A 26,846-nucleotide genomic window follows, 5' to 3' on the forward strand; every position below is an offset into this window, starting at 1 on the left:
TCCTGTTCATCTTTTCTATCATCTTCTTGAAACTTGAAAAATAATGATTTACAATATTTAATTTACTTAGATGAATTCTCTGAATCTAACTAAAAGTTTTTGATTCTCCCAATGGATGTACAGAATACACAGAAATGAAATTGTTTTCCAAAGGCAAGGCTGCATTTTATCATCTTGTGTATTTGGCTTGTTTACAGAACATACATATAAAGCAGGATTAGATATGTAGGAAAGAGGTGTGAAAATTTTAGGAAGGAACATCAACAATGTAAGATATGCAAATAACACTTTACTACTAGCAAGAAACAGCAAAGACTTGTTGGAGCAATTACGGAAGAAAGGCAAGGGGGAAAGTGCAACGGCCAATTCACTGCTAAACACGAAAATAATGTGCACAGCTAATTTACAGTGCTTTAAGTAGGCAACACATACTTCAAAATAGTTGCGGTTTTTCCAAACTCAGCATACAGGCTGTAGTCAAGAAATCGGAAGACTAGGGTCCCTTCTACACAGCTGTATAGAATCCATATTGAACTGGATTATATGGCAGTGTGGACTCAGATAATCCAGTTTAAAACAGATATTGTGGATTATCTGCATCAAAATTCTGGATTATCTGGCTGTGTGGAAGGGCCCAGGACTTGGAATGGCAGCTATGAAAGAACTTGATAATATTGTCGAAGGCTTTCATGGCCGGAATCAATGGGTTGTTGTAGGTTTTTTCGGGCTATATGGCCATGTTCTAAAGGCATTTTCCCCTGACGTTTCACCTGCATCTATGGCAAGCATCTGAGGATGCCTGCCATAGATGCAGGCGAAACGTCAGGAGAAAATGCCTTTAGAACATGGCCATATAGCCTGAAAAAACCTACAACAACCCAACTTGATAATATCTTGAAATGCACCTATATAAATCACTAAATACTAAAGTTAGGATTGTCTATGCCGTCATATTTTGAATTGTTATGTATGGTTGTGAAAGCTTCAGTGATTAACTGCCTCTTTCTTTCTCCCAGTACAAAGTGCTACTGGTTTGTTTTTTTTATCCCTCCTCTCTGTTTATATTAAAGGACACTTAAGTGTTCCTTAATGTTCTCCAGTTAATGTCAAAAGGATTTAAAAGTGCCGAACCGTGACTGTATATTTGCCAACGTTGTTTTTTGCTGAATTCAGCAGTTGACAAATTGCCTCTGAGTCCTAACAGATGCATCAGAATCGGAACTTTGAAATAAGACTTCGGAGAACAATAATTCCAGACCGGGCTATTCTGGATGTCTGAAATTACCCCAAAGTAACGTTTCCATGCTTTTTCAGTTATCAGGACTCTTCCTGTTGTGGGGCATGTGTTTAATTGTACCGTGACCTTGTGTTGCTTCTTCTCATCTCACTTTTTTCTTCATGTCAGGGGCGACTTGAGAAAATGCAAATTGCTTCTGGTGTGAGAGAATTGGCTGTCTGCAAGGATGTTGCCTAGGGGACGCCTGGATGTTTTACCATCCTGTGGGAGGCTTTTCTCATGTCCCCACATGATAAGCTGGAGCTGACAGACCGAAACTCACCCTGGTCCCTGTACTTGAACCGCCAACCAATCCCAAATTAACACAACTATCTTATTAGCCAAAAGCAGACCCATACTTCCCATTGAAATACTGGTAAGTTTAGGTTAATTAAAATTCTCCATCATTTTAAATATTGTTATTTTATGAGGGTTTTTTGCACTACAAATAAGATATGTGCAGTGTGCATAGGAATTCGTTCATGTTTTTTTCAAACTATAGTCCAGGTCCACAAGAGTCTGAGGGACTGTGAACCAGCCCTGTGTTTAAAAAGTTTGGGAACCCTGAATTAGACTGACTCCAAACCCTCTCTCATGGTGCACCTTCTCCAAAATAGAAATCCCCAGTAAATTCGGGATACTGGCCAAAACACACTTACAAAGGTGTAACAGCCACACACACTTTACTGTGGCCCTTTACTTCTAAGTACACTATGCATTCTGATATTTCAATGGCTTATAAGTTTTCTTTGGCATAAGCTTTTGGTGGTGCAGCAGGTTAAACCGCTGAGCTGTGAACTTGCTGACTGAAAGGTTGGCGGTTCAACTCTGGGGAGCGGGGTGAACTCCCACTGTCAGCCCCAGCTTTTGCCAACCTAGCAGTTTGAAAACATGCAAATGTGAGCAGATCAATAGCTACCGCTTCTGCAGGAAAGTAACAACTCTCCATGCAGCTCTCCTGGAGAGGCCCTGATCACGCTCCCACCACCATTGCAAGCGCGATTGGTGGGGATGAGGGAGAGAGCCTTCTCGGTGGTGGCCCCTCGACTCTGGAACTCACTCCCCAAGGACATTAGGCAAGCCCCAACCCTGGCAATCTTTAGGAGGAGCCTGAAAACGTGGTTGTTTCAGTGTGCCTTCCCAGAATAAGGAAACTCCCAGCAATATGTCCCTAAACGCACTTTATTAATGACTTAAGATTGTCTGCACATTTCTTCCCTCTCCAAAACTTCTATCCCAGTTACATGTCACCTTGTCATCCCCAGCATTATTTTTTTTAATTAATTATTACATTTGCCCCAGCCATAGGTTTTAAACACGTCGTGTTATTGTTAATGTTTATTGCTTATTTTTGCTTATGAGTTTATTTATTGTTTTGTATTATGGCTGTAATTGTTTATTGTTGTATTGTGGGCTTGGCCTCATGTAAACTGCACCGAGTCCCTTGGGGAGATGGTAGTGGGGTACAAATAAAGTATTATTATTTGTTCTGGTACAGCTGTACCAGGAGCTCCAATTTTGTTTGTTTTGCATTGAATGTTTGTTAGCAGTCCTAAGTTTCAGAGACTCTGCAGATGGGTGGCTTCTTTTGGTTGCAGTTATAGGGCAAGCCACCTGTCCATCATTGTTGAGTTTGGCCCCGCCCCTTGCTCAGGGCAATTGGGAAGGGAAGGGGGCCATTTTTCAGTCAGTCTCAGCTAGGAAGTCAATGTACAGGACATGTACAGACTTTCTCCTGTACAAAGGCTTCAACCCTTAAGACTTCCCGGGGGAGAACAGTCTTAAGAGCGTCTAAAGATTCCCAAAGGTTCCCAGGGAAACAGCCTTACAGCCCTGAGGAATTTCGGAGGGAATAACAGCTTTAAACATCAAGAACTCCAGCTAAGTGACTACAGGCCTACTGGTAGGTCCACTCGGTTTTGAGACGCAGTTCAGCCTGGTAGTGGATCCACATCAGTCAGGCTTAGGTTCACAGTTAGCCTGGGAGGAGCTAGAAAGGGATTTTCCTTGGAAGTAAAGCAAAAAAATAGTTAGAAGTCACCAGTTGTTTGAAGGCTGGAAGGATTTTTTTTAATCTTTGAAGACTAAGGAAGTTTCTGTTTAATTGTTCATCAATAAAATGTTGTATTTAAGCTTAAGCCTTCTAAAGACTGTTTAATGGGGGGAAATTCTCTAAGGGCTTCTCTTCGGGCCCCCTGTCTTCCTGTTGGGCTAAAGTTGCACATCCTGTTTTAAAGGCACTTTGTTTCAAGCCCAGTGGCGACAGAACATTATTATTATTATTATTATTATTATTATTATTATTATTATTATGCAGTCATGTCGGCCACATGACCTTGGAGGTGTCTACGGACAACTCTGGCTCTTCAAAATGCAGATGAGCACCACCCTCCAGAGTCGGACACAACTAGACTTAATGTCAAGGGGAAACCTTTACCTTTATTTTTGAGAATGGCATGCTAATTCATCAGACACAAGTCCAATTGCGCCATTAAAATGTATGTTCACCCTGACTTAATTGTATGCTTTGAACTCCTGGCAGGTGCCCACCACACACTGAAGGACATGGAAGAGGTGACCCAGAAAAAGTAGGAAAGCTGTTGGCAAAGGGGCAGAACTTCATTGACTATCTCATGAAATCAAACTGAAATGCCATCTATTGATTCTAAGGTAACATGGGCAAATAGCAAATATAGGTCACAGATGGCAAACAAGAAGTTTTGCAATGTCACAAGAGCCTTTTGAAACACGTGAAGATTAGCAGCCACAGCTCAAACATTAACAGACAGTCAATATTTTAACTCAGTTTCAATAAAATTCATGGATGAAGTTCAAAACTCAAATCTGAAGAAGGATCCTGGACAGCTGAAAAGCAAGAAGGGCTGGAGCATCAAAAGGAGGCTGCTAGATAGGGACCACAACCAATTGTTGAGCTTGGCAAACAAATCCTGCTCACCTATTAACTTGGCAATTCCATACACACAGGGAAATCCAGCCTTTTACATCACAGAGCTCACCAACCCCTCTTACAGAAGAGCCTACATGCTGGCTAGATTTAACATCATGCCATCGCCGCTCCATAGAGGAAGACTCAATGGTCTCCCGAGTGACAAGAGGGTCTGCCTCTGCAGCACAGGACAGCTAGACTCCATACCGCATATTCTCCTGCACTGTCCACTCTACCAGGAGCTAAGATCCAGTCTGCTAACACAAGTTTTAGACTCACTGAAGAACCGCAGCGATTCTGACAAAGTGATTTTGCTTTTAAATTGCCAGGACTTTAGCTGCTGCCTTTCAGTGGCAAGATTCCTGAATGAAGTCTGCAAACTGAATGTGTAGCAAACGAGAAGCCCTTTTTTATTATGTGTACGATTTTTTATACTCTCTGCCATGTTATGCCAATAAAGGCTTATTGTATTGTATTGTATACTTCATTGACTATCTCATGAAATCAAACTGAAATGCCATCTATTGATTCTAAGGTAACATGGGCAAATAGCAAATATAGGTCACAGATGGCAAACAAGAAGTTTTGCAATGTCACAAGAGCCTTTTGAAACACGTGAAGATTAGCAGCCACAGCTCAAACATTAACAGACAGTCAATATTTTAACTCAGTTTCAATAAAATTCATGGATGAAGTTCAAAACTCATATCTGAAGAAGGATCCTGGACAGCTGAAAAGCAAGAAGGGCTGGAGGAAGCAGGATGTCACAACCTCTGAGGATGCAGGCAAAACGTCAGGAGAAAATACTTCTGGAACATGGCCATATAGCCCAAAAAACTCACAGCAACCCAGTGATTCCGGCCATGAAAGCCTTCGACAACACAATTTATTGTTTATTCAGCAAAGCGTGTTCACTGTATGTTGAATAGGTTGGAAATGTTGAAAGAAATGTTTCTCTTTTCACACCCATTATTCATATTTAACTTGTCTTAAATTACTTTTGCTCCTTGGTAGCCCAAACCTAAACATCTTTACTCAGAAATTCCTTCTGCGTTCAGTGAACAAATGTAGATCAGAACCATAGTCTATAGTCTGAACCATATTTTTTGTCCAAATTATCAATTTCCCCAATTTGATCAATTATTAAATGATAAGATAACACTTCTATAAATCCCATTGATTCAGTGAGTCTACTCAACTTGGGAGAATCAATAGGATTCAGGCCTATGTCTCATTCCAAGATATTTTTATGGGAAAATAGATTTCAATTTAACTATTAGAACTATATATAGAAAAGCAACTTCTAAAGAGTTATAGATGGTCCTTCCCTGCTTTTTTATTGTTACCGTTTCACAGTTGTCTTTCAGGTATACCTTAGACAGGAAATTTTGACCTAGCTCAGGCTGGACAACAACAACAACAACAACAACAACAGGAAAAACTCAGCCGCTCTCAAGACCTCAAAATCGAACTGCAAAGGCTCTGGCATAAACCAGTACAGGTGGTCCCAGTGGTCATTGGCGCACTGGGTGCTGGCATTTGGAGACAATAAACATCAACAAAACCACGATCTGTCAACTGTAAAAGGCCACCTTACTTGGATCTACGCGCATCATTTGAAAATACATCACACAGTCCTAGACGCTTGGGAAGTGTTCGACTTGTGATTTTGTGATACGAAATCCAGCATATAGATCTCGTTTGCTGTGACATACTGTGCTTTTGTGTCAATAGTAATAATAATAATCATAATCATCATCATCATCATCACCATCTCTGCAAGGAAGCAGATGAAACAATAGATCACATCCTTAGCTGCTGCAAGAAGATTGCGCAGACAGACTACAAGCAGAGGCACAACACCGTTGCTCAGATGATTAATTGGAATTTGTGCCACAAATACCATCTGCCTGTGACAAAGAACTGGTGGGACCACAAGCCGGAAAAAGTTACAGAGAATAAACACGCCAAACTACTCTGGGACTTCTGAATTCAGACAGACAGAGTTCTGGAGCACAACACTCCTGACCTCACCATCATGTTAAAAAACAAAGTATGGATCGTCGATGTTGCAATCCCAGGTGACAGCAGGATTGAAGAGAAACAACAGGAAAAGCTGACACGATATGAGGATTTAAAAATCAAATTGCAAAGGCTCTGGCACAAACCAGTAAAGGTGGTCCCAGTGGTGATCGACACACTGGGTGCAGTGCCTAAAGATCTTGGCCTGCACTTAAACACAATCGACGCTGACAAAATTACCATCTGCCAGCTGCAGAAGGCCATCTTACTGGGATCTGCACGCATTATTCGCCGATACATCACACAGTCCTAGACACTTGGGAAGTGTCCGACGTATGATCCAATGCAACAGCCAGCAGAGTGTCTGCTGTGGACTCATCTTGTTGTGTTTCAAATAATAATAGTAACAACAACAACAACTTTATATTCCGTACTTCTCACCCCGAAGGAGCCTAAGTATGGATCACAGTACACATACACGGCAAATATTCAATGCTGTTTGTATAGACAGTACACAAACAGACAGAACAGAAGGAAGTGTGAGCTTTTCCAGCACTATATCCCTGTTTGCATAAGTACAAACAGGCCAGTTTCTTTATGATACACCTGCTGATTAGCCAAATTTATCCTGTGTGAGCAACTTTCATGAAAACCATTCCAGTCAGATGGCATCAGGGGACATGAATGTTCCTCCCTGGAATCATGTGCCATGTCTGTGAGGATATATTTCCACCTGCTAGGCTGCAGTCCTATACACACTTACCTAAAAGGAAATCTCAGTGAACTCAGCGTCATTAATTAACCAAAAACAAACTGCAGTTCAATGCAGATAATCCTGATTTTATATGGCAGTGTAGAAGGGGCCCATGGTATATCGGTATGTCTCTTTGCCTGGGATGACAGATACTCCCTAATTCCTTTCCCTTCTATTATAATATAGGCAAGTAGTAAAACACTGCTCTAATTCGTTTAGATTAGCCAGCTATTCCTGTACTGCCTCCTTACCTGTTCCGTGCTGCATTTCCCCTATTGCATCTTCTGCTCCTTTATCCCCATGTTAAGCACAGATTTCCTTTTGGGAGAAGACCAAGGCAAAGAAGGTGTTAAATAGTTCTGCCTTTTCTGTCTCCTGTTAGCCTTTCACCATCACTTGTCTGCAGTGTCCCTTCCATTTCTTGGTTCTTCCTTTTGCTATAGACATAAAAACAAACAAAAAAACAATTTTTATTGTTTTTACTCTCTAATAAACCTAAACTCATCTGGTGCTTTAGCTTTTCTAACTTTTATTTGAATTCTTCTTTGGTGATTTTTACCAATCTCTGTACATTTTCCTTATTAGGATAGAGATTGCAAATGAAGATCAAGCTGATAAAATACAGTAGTTTCCAAGCATTGAGAAAGGACTATGAATATGAACCAGTGGCAAAGGAAGAGTATTTTCAACTCTTTTATGTAGGTAAATATATCCTATTAAAATGCTTGTTCCCAGGTGTTTTCCCATCCACAAAGTAAAAGGGAATTAAAGATGAATGTTCCTAGCGGGGTTTGATTACAATAGTAGTCGACAGAACTACTGATCCAGTCAAAGTTGCAACTCCCCAGAGCAACATTATTTTTTCAATGAATTCATAAGACTTTTGCAGCATAAAGTATTTGGAAATTGCTTTCATATAGCTTTGCCTTTTGCACCAACTAATTTTTCGTTAATCTTTATTTGCCGTTGGCATAAATCTTATCTTGGCACTGAATATAGTCTTGCCAAAAAATCTCCTTGTCTCTGGATGACTCAGTACTTCATGCATCAGAGGACTCTGGGGTAGGTTAAGCACCTGATTCAACGCAGAGTATTGTCTCATGCTACCCTGCTGATTCTAGATTAGGCCCCTGACTTATACACTGAAGGTATCAAAGGTCTTTTGGGTTGAACATACAGTAACAGCTCCAACTATCCATTCCTCCAGCCAACATTTATAAAACCCATATCCCACAGCTCCAAGATCACTTGATAAACTCCCCCTTGAACCTTTGACTGCAGGGAAATTGTAGTGCCAAATAAGAAGCAATCTCTCCCCTCTCCCCCCCCCCTCTCATTGATTTAGGGCCCTTCCATACAGCCACATATATCAAGACAGATAATCTATAATATCTGCTTTGAACTGGGTTATCTGAATCCACCCTGCCATATAACCCAGTTCAATGTGGATTGTATACAGCTATGTGAAAGGGGCCAGAGATAACCAGGTCTGGGTATATGTTAAATGAACAGTTTAATCTATTGCTCTCTTGCATCTCTTCTGCAGCATAACAGTTTTTGACATATAAGGCTACTCCGCCTCCTCTCCCCTTTGTTCGGTTTCTGTGAAAGAGGTTATAGCCCTCGAACATGAGGAAGAACTTCCTGACTGTGAGAGCCGTTCAGCAGTGGAACTCTCTGCCCCAGAGTGTGGTGGAGGCTTCTTCTTTGGAAGCTTTTAAACAGAGGCTGGATAGCCATCTGTCAGGGGTGATTTGAATGCAATATTCCTGCTTCTTGGCAGGGGGTTGGACTGGATGGCCCATGAGGTCTCTTCCAACTCTTTGATTCTATGATTCTATTGTAAGAAACATAGTGAAAGGTTTCAGTTTTTTTTTAAGTTCAATTACAAGGGGGAGTAAGATCAAACACTGTGAACACTGCCTCTATAATCTGTAATAGATCTTGTAATAATTACTAAAGCCCCTTCTCCACTGCCATATAATTCAGATTATCAAAGCAGATAATCCACATTATCTGCTTTGAACTGGATTATATGAGTCTGCACTGCCATATAATCTAGTTCAAAACAGATAATCTGGATTTTATATGTCAGTCTAGGTGGGGCCTTGGAATCTAAACAATTAAGGCATTTTGTATAAGTGGAAATAAACTGAAAATAGCTTCTGGTCACTTCCTGTTTTGAAAAAAAAGACCTTTGCTGACCCTAAAATAGACCAGTAGGTCTTTAAAAAATGGTGAAAATATCACCATCACAGTTGTTTTTGCAATGGAAGTGCAGTAAGGGTGCAGCCTCTCAAGGTCTCAGAGCACTACTGCAGCCCTCACCTCCTTGCCTGCCCCTTCAATATAGAATGGTGAAGTGAAAAGGGTTAGCAATAGAATTGCTATTAAGCATTCAGTCTATATCACAAATTTCCTTGGTTTACAGAAGATGCATAGGCAATGAAACAGGCTGGAAAACTGTCCACAGTGGTTCTCAACCTGTGAGTTCCCAGATGTTTTTGGCCTACAACTCCCAGAAATCCCAGCCAGTTTACCAGCTGTTAGGACTTCTGGGAGTTGAAGGCCAAAAACATCTGGGGACCCCAGGCTGAGAACCACTGTGCTAGAGTGAAGTCATATTTAGACTATGGGACACAGTTAAGGAGGGTCCCACCTGGTGAGTCCAGCTAACCACCAATATTCTCAGACAAAGTAACTCATCAACATGGAGACAAGCAACAGAGGCATTACGATCCACAGACAGGATGCAATGTACAGTACAGATGCTATAAATGTACAAGCATAACCATATTGTTGCATGCAAGCATTTTTATACAGTAAAAACTCATTTGTTAACATTGTCTTTGTTAAATTCCCCTGCCTCTGAATGTGATTGGCTGAGTGTGAGGGCTAGTCAGACACACCTCTGCTCTTGATTGGCTAGGAGGAAAATCTAGACCAGCTTGCTTCCTGATTGGTTGAAGCTCTGATGACATGACTGGGAATCTCCTCCTTGCCTGGTGTGGAAGTCCGGGGCCACCCAATCAGTTGTTGGGAGGTGTCTCCCTGTGTGGTGGGAGTTCCTGAGGAAGGCCAGTCCATACTTGGGGAGCCCAAGTTCTCGATCCCAGGACAATGGTCAGCCAAGTGTGACAATGATGAGATTATGGAGCTGAGGAATCCAGGATGCAGGGGACAAAAGGTGATGATCTCTGGGTCTGGTTCCAGGCAAGGCAGAATAAAGTCCATTGATGTATCTGAGGGTTCAATGTCTCTTTGTTTTGAATTTTGCCTGACTGATAGTTGGTGCACACCTGAGGCAGTCCCAGATGGGGATTGGGAAACTCATTAATCAATGCTGTCTGTACAAATCGACCAGATGGTTCCTGCCCAGGCCGTGCCCTCTATCTGAGGCACAGTTGGACATTCACGGAGACAGCTGCATCTGGCTTGGGTCAGGCAGAGGTAGAAAAGTCAATGCAGCTTGTCCCTTTATAATGTTTTATATTAAATAAAATATATTTTATAGAAGAGATAGGGAAGGAAAGTAAGGGATGTAAGGCAGACAGAGTAAAAACAAGTTAGTTATATTTTATGGAAGGGGGACTGAAACATATATTTTATCAAAAGGATTTCGGTTTATTGCCTTGCAAGAGGTCTGCTGCTGCAGACTTGGTTCATACATGAGCTAGTACGAATCAGCGAACATGTATGGACCTTTAATCAAAGAAATTTAAAATATATAAATTGAGGAATAGGCCTCTGGGGGATCTGCTGCTGGTAATCTGCCATGGGGATCACAGAGAACTCATGGAAAAAGAGGAAAAGGAGTGGATTCATTCAATTTGGCATAGGTGTCCTTAGTGTACTATAAATCATCACCGGAGGGGGGGGGGGTGCCATGTTCGACAACAGAGCACAGATGGCAAATACTACCAGAAATGAGTGAAGACTTTTTGTGGTGCCTATTACACAGCAGCCAGATTATCTGGACAACAATTTAGATCAGCTCACCACATATGTTTGATTCATGCCCATCTTGGCTGGAAAAATCTAGCAGGGTCAGGCAAGTGATGAATGTTTCAGTATATCAGTGAGGCACCTTCTATACCACCATATACTCCAGATGATCAAAGCAGATAATACAGATTATCTGCTTTGAACTGGATTATATGAGTCTACACTGCCATATAATCCAGTTCAAAGCAGATAATCTGGATTTTATATGGCAACGTAGATGAAGCCTCTGCTGGGGCTATGGAGGTGTTGGATGAGTGCCTCGATGCCATAATGAGCTAGATGACGGCCAATAAACCACAGGTGAAATCCAATAAAATAGAAGATCTTCAGACTGATGGTTCTCATGTCTAGGAAGCAGGTAAACTACTAGCCCTAGATGGGATTGCACTCCCCATGAAGTGGAGGTCTGTCTTTGGGAGTACTCATAGTTACATCTGAGTCATTGGAGACCCAGCTAGATTCCATGGCTGAAAGTGTTTAGGGCCAACCATTACTGTATTCAATTAATAAATCAGGTTCACAGGATAGTAACAGAACATTTAAGAAGTCTTAGGGTGTTTCCAGACAACTCCAAAATGTGTGTGGCAAAAAATCCCAGGACCTGACAGCAGGTCCACACATAAACCTGTCAGTCTCAGCCTTCCTTTATAGCGGATCAAAATAGAGAGTGGAGTTGGGACATCCAGCGGAAGATTTTTAAAATCATTTTTTGTTGAGATTAACTTCACAATTCAGCAGCAGATCAGTTGCACAACTTCAGCGCTTCCTGCACAGTATTTTCAGTCAACTGCTCCCACAGCCTGCAGTCACTCTGGAACCTTTTACAGACACTTGAGCACATGCCCGGCCATTGTCAGTTTTACCATTGCCTTTCCCCCAGTCTAGATGATATTACAAACTTACCACAGCATACAGTTATATCTTGTCTTAGCAGACAGGTTCTTTAATTACATAGAGCCTTCGACGAACAACATCACAGAACAATGAGAAATATACACTGTACATGACTTCCTTATATACAATTCTATACAATTACACATAGCAATCTCTGATTGGTTCCCAACTCATTGACTTAACCCAGACCCAGAATTACATCATTCACAATCACCTGGACTAGGCCAGAACACATTCCCCAAATGATTCCCTATATACTGTTAATGCATGACTCAGCATTTCCAACAGAAGCCCATTAGCAGTGCATGATTCAGCTATATTACATTACAATACATTGTAAAACCTGATAATTTTTTATGTGCTGGACCTCATATGTAAACATGTGAATATCTTAAAGTAAATACAAGCAGAACTGCATGTGCGCAAATGATGTCCAGCACATACCGGAGTGAATTAAAAACAAAAAAAAAAAACCAAAAAATCCACCAGATCTCTCTCTTCACCCAATGGTTAATTCAAGCTGTCTTTACTTTTATCAGGTTTAAAAGAGTTTCAGAAAGTTCTAATTGCTTTCCCATTCTGCTTCCCTTGAGCCACCTGTATGTCTGTAGCTCCATGTTTTGACAGCTCAATCAGCTGATCAGCTGTTTCTGGCTTTTAAAAAGTGCACAGTGAGCTGGAGCAGTCCACACAGGGGGAAAGGAAGGAAAGCATGTGTTTTGCATCACTGCAGGGATAGACAGTCATGTAAAGGTGTGCATTTTTTGGGTGGAATCAGGTTTTAGGTGCACCTTTTAAACACGTGCTTTTCAGCTGTTATCCTGATTTCACCTGCACTTTGGCTAAAGGTCGTTTATGCACACACCCCTTTTAACACAGTTACTTCAAGGTTTTTAACCATATGTCGAAGAGCCCTTACAATGTAGCAGATTTTCCAAATCGGTATTTCCTACATTGTTAGTTTGTTAGGTTGTTTGAGGTAATATTCCCACTTTGCAAGTTAGGAAAATATCATAGGTTCATGCTCTCTCAAAGTAAAGGTGCATGTAAAAGGTCTAGCTGCAAACAGAAAGTGCCAGACGTAAAAGTCAGAAATGTATTCTGCCATAAATATTCTATTGCAGTTCACTCACATGCTTCTCTTTCCACTTCACATCAATCCCTGAAGGTTCACGAATTCCATTCTTTGTAGAATGGGTGGCTAATGACATTTAGGAGCCAGCCTTGTAGGAAGCACACTAAAGTCCAGCTATCAGGTTAACAAAAGAATGTTTACTTTAACTCTCAGGCTGCTGGGTTTCATGTCTTATTGCCCACTTACATTATTGCATGTGCACATGCTGTTCCAATTTTTTTTCTTCCATTTATCAAATGCAAACCATCACAGTTCAACAACACTGATGAAAATAGTATCTTGGCTGTATTTTCCTTTAACGTTTTGGTCATTTTAGCATTTGGTTTACTGGCTCTTTAAGTCCTAAATGCTATCAGATGATTGACAGACACGTTCTTCTGAGACCATCTGTGCAGATAAAGATCATCTGAGATCACATGCTGAAGTCAAGAGTTAAGCTCCCAGAGTGTGGTTCACATATTGAGTTGGAATCAACCCAAGCCTCTTCGGCTTTCACCTTCAAAAGATAAATGTAAACTTGAGTAAGGTGTCCTGATGAATAGAGTACAGGCACTCCCCAAGTTACAAACAAGATAGGTTCTGTAGATTTGTTCTCAAGTTAAATTTGTTTGTAAGGCACATTTTAAGTGTAACACCAGCCACACACACACACACACTTTGGATAGGATAGAGCAGGGGTCCTCAAACTAAGGCCCAGGGGTCAAATACGGTCCTCCAAGGTCATATACCCAGCCCTTGCTCAGGGTCAACCTAAGTCTGAAACAACTTGAAAGCACACAACAACAACAACAACAATCCTATCTCATCAGCCAAAAGCAGGCCCACAGTTCCCATTGAAATACTAATAAGTTTATATTTGTTAAAATTGTTCTTCATTTTTATTATTGTATTGTTTTAAAGTATATTTTTGCACTACAAATAAGTTATGTGCAGTATGCATAGGAATTCATTCATGTTTTTTTCAAATTATAATCTGGCCCTCCAAGAGTCTGAGGGACTGTGACCTGGCCCTCTGTTTAAGAAGTTTGAGGACCCCTGGGATAGAGAATGGCTAACACCCTTGTGCCGTTTGTTTTGCTCTCTGTTCCCCTGTGATAATTGAATTTTGAAATTAAAAAATTGGTTTTTTGTGAAAGCAAAGATTGGCAAAAAAAGCTTCAGTGGAGACACCAGGAGTGAATTTCCCTTCTGAGGGGTAGATTTCTCACACTTCCAGTTGTCTCACTCCTGTCTGTAACTATGAATCATTTGTAAGTTGGTTGGTTGTAACAAGGGAATTAGTTGCACTGAGTTTACAAAATGCTCAAACAGCAATTCCGAGTGTTATTGAAAATAATGTGTAAACTTTCAAGGTTAGAAAGGAAATGAAAGAAAACTGTCAAAACAATGCCAGACAATGGCTAAACCAACTGAGGAAAAGGTGTGAGTGAGATAACACTCTACTAAGCAACAGATATATAATAAGTGTACAAATCAGGAAACCGATGCTGGGAATCCAAACTGAAGACAGTATCCACTCAGGGTTTGTGCTGATTTTAATATACCATATATATTCAAGTATAAGCCAACTTGAATATAAGCCGAGGCACCTAATTTTACCATAAAAAACTGGAAAAACATATAGACTTGAGTATAAGCTGAGGGAGGGAAGTGCAGCAGTATATATACCATATATATATACCATGCTCGAGTATATATGGTATATATATATGTTCGTTTGTGGTATTAACATAACTCAAAAACCACTGGGCAAATTGACACCAAATTTGGACACAATACATGTTTCAGGCCATCACTCATAAAAACACAGAAAAACACAACAGAAGAAACTTTTGTTAGGCCCTACATACCTATCCGAACGTATCTCGGCCTATCAGCCCACCAGGACCCTAAGATCTTCAGGAGAAGCCCTTCTCTCCATCCCGCCTGCTTCACAAGTGCGGCTTGCGGGAACGAGAGATAGGGCCTTTTCTGTGGTGGCCCCCCGGCTTTGGAATGCCCTCCCTACTGAAATAAGATCAGCCACCTCGCTAATGGCATTTCGGAAAAAACTGAAAACTTGGATGTTCGAGCAAGTTTTCAACTAACTCTGATGTGATGATGTTTTGATCATGGACTAGCAATCAAGGATAACGAATTGGATTACGACTTTAACTATGAGATGTTCCGGTCTGTATTGGTGGCCCAATACTATGTATGTATATGTATGTATTTTTATAATTTATCTTATATTTTTAAAGTGAATATTGTATTTTTAAATATGTTGTAAACCGCAATGAGTCGCCGCACAGGCTGAGATATTAGCGGTATACAAGTGTACCAAATAAATAAAATAAATAAATAAATAAAAAGCCAAAAAACAAAAAGTACATTACAATGCATGTGCAAAACCACACACACACACACATGCAAACACACATATACACAAATATATACATACATATATATACACACAAAACACATATACACAGACTGGGTCACAGCAACGCATAGCAAGGAACGGCTAGTTTCAAAATAAAAATAGATACCAATAAAATTACATTAATGGAGGCATCAGTAGCTTAAATGTTTTTGAATATTTACATAAAACTGTAATTTAAGATTGGATTGTCCAACTCTGATTAAACCATTATTCTAACCTTCGCAACTTCAGACCTCTGAAAAAGGTTTTTAATAAAAAGGAAAAATCTTATATTTCTTTATAGTCTATAGTTTTTTTTACCGAACTATAAATCTTTCCTGGGGAAGGTTACTGTAACAGGCATATATACTGCATGTCCTTTTCACATATTGTGCACTAACAAACATAAAAACAGAGACAAATGTGATTCCAATTATGTTTCTTTTTTATTATGGTCATAAAACTAAGATTATGAAGGGGAACATATAAAAATGCAGGTACTAAAAGCTGTAAAAAATAAGCTGAATAATAGCAGCATTTGAGGAGTGATATGCATGTGTTATGTGTAACAACTTGAGAAGTGACATGAAGAGCTGGAGAAGAGATTTGTTGTTCAATCTCAGCTAGCAAAAGTCTTGGGCTTGTGTTGATTACCTCTATCCTGGATAGGAAATAAATTAATCTTAAATAACAGGACCCATCTGAACAAAGCTGTATCGACTACTGTTTATTTATTTAGGGTTTTTTTATACCGATCTTCTCACCTCGAGAGGGACTCAGATTCGGTTCACAACATGTGTCAAATACAATTTTACAACACACAATGCATTATCAAAAAACATTAAAAACATATTTCAATGAACAGTATACAATATACATCATCACATCACAGATAGATAAAAGCCAGGTCGTCAGAACATTAGTCGTAGTTCACAGTTAGTCGTGCTCCTTCCATATAAGCCCACATTGACTCAGTTATCAAAGGCCAGATCCCAAAGCCAGGTTTTTGTTAGTTTTCTGAACGTCAGGAGGGAGGGTGCGGTTCTAATCTCCAGGGGGAGGGCATTCCAAAGCCGAGGGGCCACCACCGAGAAGGCCCCGTCTCTCGTCCCCACCAAACATGATTGTGACAGTGGTGGGACCGAGAGCAGGGCCCCCCCGGACGATCTTAGGGACCTTGATGGTTTGTAGGGGAGAATCTGTTCGGACAGGTAAACTGGGCCAGAATCGTTTAGGGCTTTGTAGGTCAAAACCAGCACTTTGAATTGTGCTCGGAAGCTAATCGGCAGCCAGTGGAGCTGGTGCAACAAAGGAGTTGTGTGCTCCCTGTACCCAGCACCCGTTAGTAATCTGGCTGCCGCGCGTTGGACTAACTGCAGCTTCTGGGCAGTCTTCAGAGGCAGCCCCACGTAGAGAGCGTTGCAGTAATCCAAACGGGATGTAACCAAAGCGTGTACTACTGTTGCTGATTACATCTCTGTAAGTTTTCATGGACATCTTGCATATATGTGCTAAATTGAAGTTGCAAATGGATAAATTCAAGTCTCAAACATGCATATTAATGCTGCCCAATCAGCCATTCTTAAACAAAACATGCACACGCACAAGCATTTCAGGAAATGTAGTATTTGGCATGTCCCTATGTAAGACTCAATGCAATTGTATGATATAATACATCTCTTACTAGAATAGCACAATCTACTGGAAGTATATTTTTAAAGAAGATGCATTGTGCCAAAGAGACATCCCCCAAGCAACATAGTAAATCTATTCAATGTCACTGGTGCAAAGTTCAAGTTAAGGAAGAGGAGAATCAATTCAATAACACCTTTCAATTTCTCCAGTACAGGCTGATGAAAAGTGGATTTGGCTCAAAAGCCTTTTCAATGCAGGTATTGTACCAATTACTCTAATTTCCTGAAACGTCTCTCAGTCTTTTCCTGTGCACAGTTGACTTTTCAACAGCATCCATTGTGCTTCAAACCTGGTCTCCATATTTCCACTGCGTTATAAAGGAAGAGGAATAAATGTTAATTCGAATACTTCTGGATGCATGTGTCATTGTATAAACATGAAACATTATGGGCTGTAGCTCAAATGGATTGCTGAAATATAATCTGTGACAAGCATGGTGAGACTTTCAGGAAACCAGAACTGAAAACACTGGGAGAGTCATCACAAAAGTGTTTCTCAGCCTTCCTAATGCCGCGACCCCTTAATACAGTTTCTCATGTTGTGGTGACCCTCACCTATGCCTCATTTGTAGCAGGTTGACAATTTATCAGCACTTTATATCCTAGCTATCTACTATTCATACCACCTGTTGACATCTATTATTACGTAAGTGCACCTTTGCTACTAAAACTCAACAACGGGAACGAAAATTGAGAGGAGGGGTCTCCTGGGGGGGGGGTTCTGCGGGCGGGGGGGTCACCATAGAGGTGGTGACAGGTAGAGGGAGATACGGGAAAGGGACAACAATACACCTAATTCGCTCTAAATTTTATAATAACACACTGGCAACTTCTAAATATACAAATGAACAACAAATTCGGCCCAAAATCTACAATAGAACATTGGCAATTCCAAAAATTACTCATAATACAATTCAACAACCTATTCGACGCAAAATTAAGAAGGATATATTGGCAAATCCAAAACAATCTCCTGACAAGGAACAGCTGAGGTGCCAGGACGGTGGTCCCTCCACGTTAAAAGTGGTGCTGTTCAATGCCAGGTCAGTAAATGGGAAAACTTCTATCATACAAGATCTAATCCTAGAAGAACAAGCTGACCTGGCCTGCATTACAGAGACCTGGTTGGACGAGGGGTGAGGGGTGAATCTCTCCCAACTATGTCCACCAGGCTACTCTGTGCAGCACCAACCTAGACCTGGAGGGCGGGGAGGCGGAGTTGCAGTGGTCTATAAGGATTTTATCCCCATGATCAGGTGCCCCATCCCACAGTCATCTTCCTTTGAGTGTATCGGCATTAGGATTGGTGACCGGGACAGGATAGGGATTCTGTTAGTGTACCGACCACCCCACTGCATGACAGTCTCCCTACCTGAGCTAGCGGGGGTGGTCTTGGACATGGCTTTGAACTCCCAGCGGCTTTTAGTCCTGGGAGATTTCAATGTCCGTGCCGAGGCTCCCACAACAGGTGCAGCTCAGGACTTTATGGCCGCCATGGCAACCATGGGCCTGTCCCAATTAGTATCTGGTCCCACCCATAGTGCCGGACACACACTGGATTTGGTCTTTTGTCAGGGATGGGATGAAGGTGACGGGGTGGAGGAGCTGACCATCGCTCCATTGCCATGGACCAATCACCACCTGATCATGTTTAGACTAACTGTGCCTCCTACCCTCCTACTCATTTACTAGACTTTAGACTGTGTAGGGGTGGGTAGATGTGGAATCTCAATTAATGTAATACAATGGTTAGTAAAGCCAATTAATCAACAAGAATTTAGTAAAGCCAATTAATCAACAGGAATTTAGTAAACCAATTCTTATATAAGTCAGTCTGATCCAATGGCTCTACTCTTTCAAATTACCAATTACATTTCATCCAGTAATTTAACCTAAGTATAGAATTGAGGGTACTGTTCCATTATCTGGAAGGAGGCCACAAGGGGGTGCAAGAGAGAGAAGGATAGTCCATTTTACAAGGGTTCAGGGTTGGTTGAAGGTGGAAAATTATTTCTCCCTGTTTTCCTGTTATTCACTCCACCCATGTCCTTGTCGTGGAAAAATCTCTTGTTTATGATATAGGAAGGGGAGAAGGGGGAATAACCAGTAAAACGGGATAAATTGTTTTCCTCCTTCAACTCCCCCCATAAAATGGAATATCCTTCTCTCTCTAGCACCTCCTTGTGGCCTCCGCCCAGATAATGGAAAAGTACCAAAATGATAAAGCATTACCATTGAGTGAATTTTTTATCTATATTGCCTATGGCAGTGGTTCTCAACCTGTGAGTCCCCAGGTGTTTTGGCCTACAACTCCCAGAAATCCCTACTTTACCAACTTTACCAACACTTTACCAACTGTTAGGATTTCTGGGAGTTCAAGGCCAAAACATCTGGGGACACATAGGTTGAGAACCACTGGTCTATGGGCACATTTACTTGGGTGCAAGACAAAACTAATTAAAGTTTAGGACAACTATGGTAGTAGGAAACACCTGAAGCATCCTTTAATATAAATTACTGTTTTTCTTGATATGAAATGCTGGAAAAGTGTTGTGGGGGGGGGGGGGACACTGGCACAAAAATAAGTCAATTAGTTTGGGTTGGGTCATGAAAACTGAAGTGTTTTCCATTTCCCCCCCCCCCCCAATCTCAGGATCTAAGCTGCTTTTATGTTGGTCTTTTTTCAATCACTGAATAGTTTCTTCTTATTTCCTGAGAAGCTGAAACACTGCGGGGCATGAAAATTCACTTCCAGGTAATCTCTGACTCTCCCTTTTGTATTTGAAGGAGTAGTTCAAAGGATACTTGAGTGACTGAACAGGAATGGAGAGAGACAGAGGAGGCACCACAGTAGGCTGAATAACAAAAGGCGAATTGTGGTAAAGATTGCTTATCAACCATTAAATTTCCTGCAGGAGATGAATGACTGGTCCTTGAGTGATATTAGGCTCTTTTTACTGTAGAGTCTTATTACTTACATATACTATACTAAAGGAAACTACTTTAGCATGTGCAGTGAAAGATCTCTTTATTGCAGAAAGTCAACAAGATGATTTCGTTTTACTTTTCAATTATATTTTACATTGCCCTAAATGCCCTTGGGCATACATATTTACATATATGAACAAATAATGTCCCATATATTATTATGAGTCACAACTTGCATTGGGATTATGATGGGCATCTGTTTTCTGCTCCTGCTTTGTCAGGTGGTTGCTTACATGAATACAGTCAGCCCTCCATATGCACAGATTCAACTACCCACAGCTTGAAAACATAAAAAAAAAACCTTGAGGGTTGTTGTGTGTTTTTCGGGCTGTATGGCCATGTTCCAGAAGCATTCTCTCCTGACGTTTCGCCTACATCTATGGCAAGCATCCTCAGAGGTTGTGGAAGTTTTGATTTTGCCATTTTGTGTAATGGATACCTATTTATTTATTTAAAGCATTTATATTCTGCCCTTCTCACCCCAAAGGGTACTCAGGGCAGAGCACAACATATAAATGGCAAGCATTCAATGGCGAAACATACTAGGCCAGAGGTCCTCAAACTTTTTAAACAGAGGGCTAGGTCACAGTCCCTCAAACTGTTGGAGGGCCAATTATAATTTGAAAAAAAACATGAATGGATTCCTATGTACACTGCACATATCTTATTTGTAGTGCAAAAACCACTTAAAACAATACAATAATTAAAATGAAGAACAATTTTAACAAATATAAACTTACTAATATTTCAGTAGAAAGTGTGGCCCTGCTTTTGGCTGATGAGATAAGATTGTTGTTGTTGTTGTTGTTGTGTGCTTTCAAGGCATTACAGACTTAGGTTGACCCTAAGTGGGGCCGGATAAATGACCTTGGAAGGCCACATTTGGCCCCCAGGCCTTAGTTTGAGGACCCCTGTACTAGACCATACACATGTTTGTTTGTCATGTCAGGAGTGACCTGAGAAACTGCAAGTTGCTCCTATTGTGAGAGAATTGGCCGTCTGCAAGGACGTTGCCCAGGGGACGCCCGGATTTTTGATGTTTCATCATCCTTGTGGGAGGCTTCTCTCATGTCCCCGCATGAGGAGCTAGAGCTGATAGAGGGAACTCATCCACCTCTCCCCGGATTCGAACCTGCGACCTGTCGGTCTTCAGTCCTGCCGACACAGGGGTTTAACCCACTGCACCACCGGGGGCTCCACCATACACATACAAAAGCATTGAAATCACTTATCTTGACATTAAAATCCACTAGTTAAAACTGTCTCAATTTTATGCCATGTATACAACAAGACTTGAGCATCCACGGATTTTGGTATTCATGTAGGGGTCTTGGAACCAAACCCTGCTGAATACTAAGAGCCCACGATATTAGTTTGCTCCTGTGCTCTGTATAGAGAAAATAATACCAACAGAAATAACAGGCAGTGTAACAACAGCAATTAACTTTTGAAAATATTCATGGCATGAACATTGCCAGCTATAAATCAAGGTACTGTATAATAACAATGTCACTAGATTTATTAACTGTACATGGAAGGGGCTGAGAAGTGCACAGCCATGAGACAAAGACCTTTATTATTTTGTAGTAATTTGCATCTCAATGTGCTGAACACATCTAGCAAAAATCACTACAATATTATCAGTAATGATACAATAAAGCAAAGTAATAAATAAAACAAGCAACAATAAAAAATAGGAGAAGCAGCAGAAATGAAATAGTTGTACAGAAAATTAAGTAACACTCATAATTGATTATTATTGTTGACTGTGCTGGATAGGAAAGCCAGTGAGGTGTATTGATTTGCGTCATACTGCCTCTGACATTGGAAATATTTTGGAGCCATAATGACTTACAGCCTTTGATAGTAATATTGCTACTCTTCCGCTATCCAGGCAGGGGCCACTAGGGGGTGCAAGAGAGAGAAGGATAGTCCATTTTATGAGGTTAGAGGGTGGGTTGCAGGAGTAAAACAATTTCCCCCTGTTTTCTTGTTATTCCCCTCACCCATGTCCCTGTCGTGGAAACAACCCTCATTTATGATATGGGAAGGGGGATAACCAGTGAAAATGGGGGACAAAATCCTCCTTCAACTTCCCCCCTAGTAAAATGCATTATCCTTCTCACTCTAGCACCCCCTGGTGGTCTCCGCCCAGATAATGATAGAGTACCGTAGTATTGAGGGAGCTGGGGGTGGTAACGGCCGACAGGGAGCTCTGGTGTGGGCTGGTCCATGAGGTCACGAAGAGTCGGAGACGACTGAACGAATGAACAACAACACCGTAGTATTTTCCTTTCTCTTACATGTCATTCCTACTCATTTGTTTGACTGCCAATTTATGTAATGGAATCTTTTAGTCAATTATTCTCATTCAACCTTTTAGAGCAGGGGTCCTCAAACTAAGGCCCAGGGGTCTGATACAGCCCTCCAAAGTCATTTACCCGGCCCTCGCTTAAGTCTGAAATAACTTAAAAGCACACAATAACAACAACAATCCCATCTCATCAGCCAAAAGCAGGTCCACATTTCCCATTGAAATACTAGTAAGTTTATATTTGTTAAATAGGTTCTTCATTTTAATTATTGTATTGTTTTAAGTCTTTTTGCACTACAAATCAGATATGTGCAGTATGCATAGAGATTCATTCATGTTTTTTCAAATTATAATCTGGCCCTCCAACAGTTTGAAGGACTGTGACCTGGCCCTCTGTTTAAAAAGTTTGTGGACCCCTGTTTTAGAGCGTTTCTGCATTATTTTATCATATCATTAACATAAACGCAACTCATGCACATGTATGTTGATGATGCTCACCCCCAGCTCTCACTTTCCTTTCTATCTAAATTTAAGAAAGCTGCTGCAATGCTAAAACGGCTTTAGCAGTAATGCATGGGATGAGGATGAACAAGCAAAAGTTTAATCCAGATAAGACAAAAGTGCTCCTGTTCAGTTGAAAGGTGGATCAGGAAATCTGGATTAAGTCTGTTTAGAATGGGGTGACACTCCTCTTGAAAACTCAAGTTCACAGCTTAGACAGGTTCCTGCTCAAGTTTCAGTAATTACACGTTTTTGCCTCTTAAAGTGTCCAATTTCTTTATTTTCAGGTATTGCAAATTGTCTGTTCTCTGTATGCAAGGAAGGGCACACTTGCCATGTGGAGAGGTTGACTGTTTCTAGTAAGAAAACTTCCCTTTTTGTGGGAAGTTTCTACAAATCTTGTGGAGAAGCTACACAGACACAGAAGGATTCCTCTTGGTCATGCTACTACAACTTACTCCCTCTCTTTGTTTTTTTTTTTATGGACAGGATGAATACTATGGAAGACTTGAGCAGGACACAAGTTGGTCAGTATTTGTTGAGCATTGAGATAAATTGTTTGACCTCCAAGATGATGAAAACTCACAATTCACTGGCAAACTAGCAAAGATGCCAGTTAGACTATGCCACATGTTTACATGTTTTTCTGTGGGAAGTAGTCCTCTTGAGCTTTTTTTATTGTGTCAGAAGCAACTTGAGAAACTGCAAGTCACTTTTGGTGTGAGAGAATTGGCCATCCGCAGTGACGTTGCCCAGGGGACAGCTGGATGTGTTACCATCCTGTGGGAGGCTTCTCTCATGTCCCCACACGGGAAGCTGGGGCTGACAGAAAGGAGCTCACGCTGTCTCGTAGATTTGAACCGCCAACCTTCAGGTCAGCAGTTCAGCTGGCACAAGGGTTTAATCCATTGTGCCACTGTGGCGCCTGTCCTCTGAGCTGAATTCCACTTTAAAGCTTTTTACATTCTTTGCTCAAGTGTCATATGGTGCATGAAGATGCCATATGGTGCATCTTCAAACTGCAACTCCCAGGATTCCATAGCATTGAACTATGGCACTTAAAGTGGAGTCCTCTGAGCTGAATTCCACCTTAAGTGCTATCACTCAAATGCTATGGAATCTTGGGGGTTGTAGTTTGATGATGCACCAAGTATGCTTGGGCAGAGAATGCAAAAAAGGCTTTGTAAAACTACAATACCCATCATTCCATAGCATTGAGCTATGGCAGTTAAAGTGGAGTCAAACTGCATTAATTCTGCTGTGCACATGCATCCATGGATTCAAATACACTGTATTTGCTAGTAGCATGATCATTTTCTCTATGAACAGAATTTAGCTCAGATTGGCTTTTGGCATCTCTTGCATCCTTTCAGAGGTGGATCAAAGCCAGTCCTGAAAGTACGGTATATTGAATCCTATTGTTGCTTCACTATGCCAAAATCCACACAGGGCTGCTGGAAATGGTGATTTCATTGACCTGGAAGCATGTTAGCTCTCAGAAAATACTCAACCCTATACGTTTTGAGTTTGGACTCACATAATGACTACAACTGTCAACATGTAATTGGAGATGAATGGTTCCACTGAGTGATTAACTTCTTAGTAATTACCATGCAGAGAAATGACAGAAACCCAGCTTGGTTAATCTGTGATGGCTAATTATCGCATTAAGAGAGGAAGGGGCAAAATCTATGGGCCCATTTGCACTACTATATCTGTCACCTACATATTTATTTATTTATTTATTTTAAACTTTTATATCCCGATCTTCTCACCTCCGTAGAGGGACTCAGACCAGCTTATAGCCAGGATTCAATGCTACTAATACAAGTTAAAACATCATACAACAATACAAGGTTAAAATACATATAGATAACATATAGTTTATTGTCTTTCATGCCACATGTGTTGTTATCCTATAACAAGTGGGCAGCAAGGCACAATACCTGTACATAAATTACCTTTTCATTAATGAAACAAAGTGCACGGATACACCATAACATGGTACCAGAGAGAAAAGTTTGTTAGGGCATATCTGCTAGTGAGCACATGCTTGTATACACTAGAAATGACTATGAGAATAGAACACCTCTGAATGGCAAATATGTACAATTTTTTTCTGTCCAGGAGACTCCCCAGACAAAAAAGTATTTGGATCTGGTTGAAACTAAGGACCTTATCAGAGGGCAATATTGAGACACATTGTTAAGTTAAGTAAAGAGAGGAATCGGAATTGGGAGCTGATCGTATCTTCCAGTCCTCCCGCACCTGAATCTACCAGAATCCATTTCCAAGGGATGCTGTAGTTCTGTATCTGAACCCATTGAACCCATGAGACGAGGGGCTTTTCCGTCCAGAATATCAAGGCAGATAATCCCTAGTATTGAACTGGGTTGTCTGAGTCCACACTGCCATATAATCCAGTTCAATGCAGATTTTATAAAACTGTGTGGAAGGGGCCAGGGATGCTGTTTTAAACCATGGGATTCAACATGGGATTCAACTGTTTGTTGTCCAAAGGCATTGAATAGTTGCCATGTGTAAAGCTGCCTTGAGTCCCCTTTGGGGTAGAGAATGGCGGGATACAAATAAATAAATACATAAATACTGCATCAAAACCCATTCCAGGGGTCCACAAACGTTTTAAACAGAGGGCCAGATCATAGTCCCTCAAACTGTTGGAGGGTCGGATTATAATTTGAAAAAAATGAATGAATGCACACTGCACATATCTTATTTGTAATGGAAAAAAAACTAAAAAATACAATAATTAAAATGAAGAACAATTTTAGCAAATATAAACATATTATTTCAATGGGAAGTGTGGGCCTGCTTTTGGCTGATGAATAGCATTGTTGTTGTTGTTGATGATGATGATGTGTGCTTTCAAGTCGTTTCAGACTTAGGCTGACCCTGGGCGAGGGCCGAGTAAATGACCTTGGAGGGCCGCATCTGGCCCCCGGGCCTTAGTTTGAGGACCCTTGCATTAGACCCTTGGGCAGGGCTGCTGTTTTAACCCACTTCTTTCCATAGGAAGGAGTAATCATGCATTTCTATAAGCAGGGATGACAGCTCTCTGCTAAGTACAATATTATAATTGAAACAAACCAGCAAAGGAAAACTGCCTGTTCTACAATGCCACTATTACGCTATATCTGTCATTAATATTTTTTTTAAAATACATTTGCGAAGGGAAGGAGTTATTATGCAGTTCTGTCAAGAGGGATGATAGCTCGCTGCTAAGGACTGCCCATCAGAATGCCTCTTTTCACCATGCCAAGCTCTGGAACAGAATGGACCCCATCAATGTTGTTTTGAGCCAAAATAACAGGTCCTTAGCACTATTTTGACTAAATTCATGATTTCTCCCCATGATTACATATTTGCTCGATTTTGGTATTGCTCTGTAGTTCTGTTACCGAAAAGGGGGGGGGGGGGGAGTGACAACCGAAAGTTGTCTGATGGCAGCCGCGACTCCCAGTAACTTTACGGTAGCTGCCTGTAAAATAGGGGGAACGGGGACTGTAAGTGTGATGTGGTGGTAATTTTAATTTGGAGATCTGCAGATGTTTTTCTCATCCAAGTATTCCCAGCATTACCAAGAACTTTCCATTCCCACTCCAAACAGTTTGGATGCAAAACCATGAAAATGTAAATAAAATACAGACAAAAATAACTGGAAAATCTCAGTATTTTCAGATAAATTCTCAATAGGCCCCATGTAGTTTCTCATGCAATGCCTGTTCTTATTTATAGTGTATGTGGATTTCCTCTCTGGTTGCCAGCCCCCCCCCCCCCCCCAAAAGGTGATTTGTCTCTTTGCTTGGAGGGAGAAATATACCTGGTTCCTGTACCATTGTTATCGCTCGTTCACCCATTCAGCCCGCTGTCTCCATCCAATGCCAACTAGCTTTT

The 26,846-nt window shown here is 41.0% G+C and overlaps 1 long non-coding RNA gene across 1 annotated transcript; it reads left to right on the forward strand.

Annotated features, from left to right (window-relative positions):
• The first annotated feature begins 9,879 nt into the window (after positions 1 to 9,879).
• LOC137095919 (uncharacterized) lies at positions 9,880 to 20,549 on the forward strand. The gene is made up of 3 exons (XR_010909066.1): positions 9,880 to 10,186; positions 17,279 to 17,326; positions 19,916 to 20,549. It is a non-coding gene; the product is annotated as an uncharacterized lncRNA (long non-coding RNA).
• The last annotated feature ends 6,297 nt before the right edge of the window (positions 20,550 to 26,846 follow it).

The sequence above is a fragment of the Anolis sagrei genome, chromosome 1 (genome assembly GCF_037176765.1).
Source record: "Anolis sagrei isolate rAnoSag1 chromosome 1, rAnoSag1.mat, whole genome shotgun sequence".
NCBI lineage: Eukaryota > Metazoa > Chordata > Lepidosauria > Squamata > Dactyloidae > Anolis > Anolis sagrei.